We start from the raw sequence: 6101 nt of genomic DNA, 5'->3' as shown, positions 1-6101 counted from the left end.
ACAATCACCACGGCAAAGCGACCCAAACCTTCTATACCTGACATGATAAACAAACTGCCGTTCGACGACAGAAACCTAGGAACATACAGAGAGCTGAAACAGGCGCTATATAAATATTATCGCGAGAATGAAATTTAGAGAAATTCCTGTTTCTCTCTCTCTCTCTCTCCCTCCCTCACACACACACACACACACACACACACACACACACACACACACACACACACACACACACACACACACACACACACACACACACACACACACACACACACACACACACACACACACACACACAACCTATGACAAACCCCCCTCTCAAAAACCATCACTACAAGAACACGAAGAAACAAACATGCCATGTCTAAATCCAACCCCATTTGCACAAAAAAAAAATTAAACTGTAATAGCAGTCGAAGTCTTCCAAGCACGTACCAACAAACAGTAAAATCAACACCTGGCTTGCGACCAGTATAGAAACATAACCATGAACCCACCGCCATCTATTATCTTCCTCAGATAAGCTTTGCTAAGCTTCGAGGAAGAAATTAGAAATGCTCCACAAAGAAAGAATATAATACATTTACAGAATAATAAAAAAAGAAAGAACTAAACCTGTTGTAAATATGAAATCAGAATATACAATCATAATTTCAAAAAAAAAATAATAAAAATTATGACCTTTTTTTTGACCACTATTATTAATAAATTAAAGACTTAATTCGATATGTTAGTCAAGTGAATAATTGTTTAATATCCATTTTAATATCATATTAGTCAGTGAAACATGTCGGATATTAAACAATTATTTACTTGACTAACATACCGAATTAAGTCTTTCATTTATTAATAATAGCGGTCAAAAAAAGGTCATAATATGAATAGAATCGACGAAATCATAAAACGAAAGGTACGCAGTCTTGAAAGTTTAAAAAGTAAAAAGGCTAAGTATTTGAACCATTTGACATTCTTAAAAAAGTGTCGTGACAACAACGTTATCCCAAAATTTCTTCGCCTAAAACAACTTTTTAAGTAAAAAAAAGATAATATCATTTACCACAATACAGCATTCGCTCTACGTAGAGAAAGAATTTGTCATTCGAGATTCATACTCAACCAAACAGACGCTCAGTGCTATGACTTATTCGCAGACGTTTCTAATATCCTCGATGGGGAAACTTGGCACCTTTTGGACAACACGATTCACCAAAGTTATACAAAAACTTTCAATCAAAGTAAAAAGACACAAATTAAAAAATTGAACGCACTATATGATAATCACATCAACTCTAAACCTTCCCTACCAGATAATAAAGTCATTGTGAACCAATCTAATCACATCTTAACAAAACCAGAGATTTCTATTCTCAAAAAAGGATTCAATTTCGCCTTAAAACGAACTACTGTTCCAAAAATGGACTTTATCCGCAAGTTAGAGAAAGCCTTCTCATTATTTCCGCACACACAATAGCCAATGACCTACGATTAAAAAGCAACTTAATCCTCTCCGCTCCCTCTAGATATTCTCACACCAACTCTAGCACTATGGAAAGGAAAGTACTACTGAAATTAAAGAACAACAAAGAAATCATTATGCTGAGAGCAGTCAAGGACAACAAAACTGTCGTCTTAAATACTACGGAATATGAAGAAAAGATCAATAATCTATTATCGGACACATCTGTCTATGATGTTCTTAACACAGCTCCTACTCACAAAAACCATCTTGATACCAATGAACTATTACGTGATATGACCAACTGGCCTGTGGACTTAATCAAAAAACAAATCTATGCATCCGTTAACTCCAAGACTATATGGTGTTCCCAAAATCCATAAAGAAGGTACACCATTACGTCCAATAGTAGATGGTATCCATTCCTCTACTTACAAACTAACAAAATATCTAGCCAAAATGTTACAAGAACGCATTCACAACACGGATTCTTATATCAAGAACTCCCAACATTTCTTGGAGAAATTAAAAAACACCCGTATCTCTGAAGATAATATTATGGCTAGCCTGGATGTCACATCTCTATTCACAAATATTCCAGTTTCAAAAGTCATCGACATCTTAGAAAACTGGTTCCCACCAAACATCACCAAGTTGTTCAAGCATTGTTTAACTTCGAATTATTTTACATAGCAAAACACCTACTACAAACAACTTACTGGATTAGCCATGGGTAGCCCTCTCTCTCCTTCTAGTGCCGACCTATTCTTATAAAATTTGGAAGCTCAAATTTTATCCCAAATTACCCCTAAACCAACCACGTGCTTTAGGTATGTTGACGATATCTTCATCATTTGGAGTCACAAAAAGGAAGAACTATGGAAAATCAATTGCTTCCACAACACTATCAAGTTCACATTGGAACTAGAGAAAGATAATAAACTTCCATTCCTAGACGTCCTTATTAAGAAACAAACTGACAATAGCATCAACCTGTCGGTATACAGAAAACCTACCAACACTGGACGCTAACTCCATTTCGATTCGTCTCACCACATATCCCAGAAACTCAGATTATCCATATGCTTAAAAAAAAATAGCTATACAGTGTACCACAGACCCTGACGACTTACAAGAAGAATTAATGAAAATATCCAGAGATCTGTCCCTAAATGGCTACCCTACAAGAATCATCAACAAGATTCTCTTTAATGACATACCGAACGAGATGAAACCCAATACATCAGCTCTATAACAATTCCATTTGTTAACACCAATCCAAAATCTTAGCTTTTCTTCTAAAACCATATAATATCAGAGTAACCTTCAAACCTATTGAGACCATTCAAAAGTTTATAAGATCGCCGAAAGATAGCCATCCTTTCTACAAATACTCTGGAGTTTACAGCATACCCTGTTCATGCGGCATCAATTACATCGGACGGACATCTAGAAGTTTTGAAACAAGAAAGAAAGAACACATAGGCTATGTAAGGAATGGCAGACAAGATATATCAGGCCTTTCTTCCCACTTCACCTCTACCAACCATAATATTGAATGGGATAGGAGTCATATGCCCTACACAGAAGACAACTACCATTCCTGAACATTCAAAGAAGAGTCGCCCGTTCAACAGGTAACTTAAATAAGAATCAAGGCCTAATCCTACCAGATATATGGAAAACTCTAATCAGATCATTTAACCAAAAATAAATGAACTTTCCTGAAAATGACAATAAATATCTCAACAAATAAAACGTTGTACTTGCGACATTGTATCACGTGTAATCACGCACAGTGATAACTTGATATAATTTTTAGAATTGTCGGTTAGTTTCCTAATTTTTGTTACTTTCCATTGCTTAGCAGTGTATCCCTGAAAATGCTGACAGATATTAGTCAGTGAAACATGTCGGATATTAAACAATTATTTACTTGACTAACATACAGAATTAAGTCTTTAATTTATTAAAAATAAAAAATATTATTTAAAAATATTATTAACTTGCAAGTATCTGTTATTCACAATTGTAATATGTTATAAATATTATATATATATACCCACGTGTATATATAATTATTACTATATCTATGAACAATGCACGTATGAAAAAAAATTATTATTATTATTATTATTATTTAAAAATATTATTAACTCAACTATCTGTTATTCACAATTGTAATGTTTAATAAATATTGTGTATATATAATTATTATTGTGTCTATGTATGTAATTTATCTGAAACATGATAAAAAAAATAAAAATAAATAAATAAATTATTTCCTGCTGTGGTATCCACATACGGAGTCGTCCCCTCCCCACACACAGATATTCTTCTACCCTCTCGTCTAAGAGATCAAAATAAAAACACAAAGAAAGGCAAACCAACTCCCATCCGCTTTCCTTGTTATTCCTGATGCGGTATCTGATTCAAGAGGGGGGTTTGATTACGACGAAAGCAAAACAAACTAACCTGAGCCCATTGACGAAGTTCTGATTAGCTCGAGTGTTCTTTATCACGACCGACTCTGCTCCCTCTTGCTTACGAAGGCGATCACGTGACAGGCTCTGATAACAAACTGCCGGCTTCGGATCTTTTATCGCAGACTACCTTTTCCTGTGTCTGGAAGCGTGGGGGTCACCAGTTCGCCGGAACACAGGACGGGCTTAGATTAAAATAGGTCACGTGTTCCTGTGTCACCTTGTCGGGACAACCTCGCCTCCTCACCTGGAGCCTCGTCAAACACGGTTCGACAAAATGAGGGACAAAAGAAACTGGAAAAATGAAAATTGAGCTAAGTAATCTTATACAAAAAGAATAAAAAATGCAGCCCCTCAATCTTCATCAGACTCTAAGGATAGGACCGCGATACCTTTTAAGGTCGCTTACTGCTCCCTCAAACACATCCATGGCTTAGAAGAACTCATCCTCAATGGACTTGCTAACAAAGAACCTATGACCCAGAATATAGTCGCCATAATGTGAAGGAACGGGAGAACGAGTGTGCATTATGGAAAGTAAAACTCACAGATTCAAGGACAGGTAAGGGGAGAAGATCTCAGACCTTCTCAACATAATTGTCTTAGACTTCCAAATCGCTCCAAAGAATATCAACAGGAAATTGTCCAACGTAGAAATGTCAATCCACAATATGGTACGGAAAGTCGTCTTTATATACTTCGAACACAAAAACATAAAAATAAAATAAATAAATACATAACGGTTATGGAAAATCCGGGAACAAGAAAAAAAAAAAAAAAAACACGAGGCTACTACAACTAGTGAGAAGCGTTTTGGGTGAAGATAGATTTAAGTAACTCTGGTGTGGACTGTCTAATCTCTGTGTTAAAAGGGGAACCCCCCCCCAAAAAAAAAACTGCGATTCCTTCTCAGGATTCTTGTTTTTTTCCAGCCGTGTAATCTTAGATTCCTAAGTTCAATTTTCCTTATTTCTTAATAACTTTTACTTAATCTACAAGAAAGCGAAGAAAATTCTGCAACGAGGCTCGAAGTTAGAAACAAAAGGGGTGATGAGAAATAAATGATCTCCCGAGGCGGCCGAGAATGTGCTTACCTTGAAGCTATGAAAGCCGCAATAATATTGGTCGAAGCCGGACCAAGCAGCGACCCTTCCCATAATTCATAGCAATTTCGAAAGAAGTGTGTTTTGCTTTCTAAGCTAGTGAAGCAACTGATGTGACGTCATCAGCGTCTGTATACCAGCAGCCCAGTCGTGAAGCGACTTCAGCTCAAACCTTGTTTGCTGACACTTGGATAGAAAGAGAGTACAATTTCTCCTCCTCCGTTATAATATCATTGGTTAAACGAAAATGCAGAAGCGATTTCTAAATGCAACGGAAAACGATTCTTAAGATTTAAAAAGAAAGTTAAAATGATATTCTGAACTGAACGAACAAGAAAATTCATCAGCGCGGTAACATGCAATCGCATCGTAATATCCACGCATGACAGTGGGAGGTGTTTCCATTCACCCGAACACGGCGGCGTGAATGTCTTTAAGCGAGAAATGAATCTCGTCGTCCGGTGGGAAACACCCTCCTGATTACCGGGAAGCCCGAAGCGCAAGTGACGGGAAAACGTTCTGAGGTTAATTCCTAGAGCAGGCGTTTGCACTTGCCATTGCTATTGACACGAAACTTTTATTATTGGTGTTTGTTCGTTGTGAGGATGAAATATTTTTAATAAAGCAATTTTTAATATGTAAATTTATTTATTAATAAATTCCTTACTGATTAGGAAAAAAAAGTTTTTTTTTGTATATGCAGCACCCCACTTAAAATTTCACCGGCCGCCCACTGGTGGAATTCACACACACACACACACACACACACACACACACACACACACACACACACACACACACACACACACACACACACACACACACACACACACACACACACACACTGCACAGAGCTTTCCATAAGGTGCATTATAGAGGCTACGGAAGCAACCACACTTAATTTAATGAGTATTATAAAGTGTAGTTTTTTCCCAGGACTCTTATAGGGTTGATTGTAGTCGCCAGCTAAAGGGGAACTCTTTTAGACCTCTTTATAGAGGCAAGTAGGATTTCTCATAACGAGCAACTCGAAATTTAACTCCGTACCTCAAAGAAATC

Source organism: Typopeltis vanoorti, chromosome 15 (assembly GCF_054136105.1).
Source record: "Typopeltis vanoorti isolate ZY-2024b chromosome 15, IOZ_Tvanoo_1.0, whole genome shotgun sequence".
In the NCBI taxonomy this organism is placed as follows: domain Eukaryota; kingdom Metazoa; phylum Arthropoda; class Arachnida; order Uropygi; family Thelyphonidae; genus Typopeltis; species Typopeltis vanoorti.
This window is presented reverse-complemented; position numbering follows the sequence as displayed.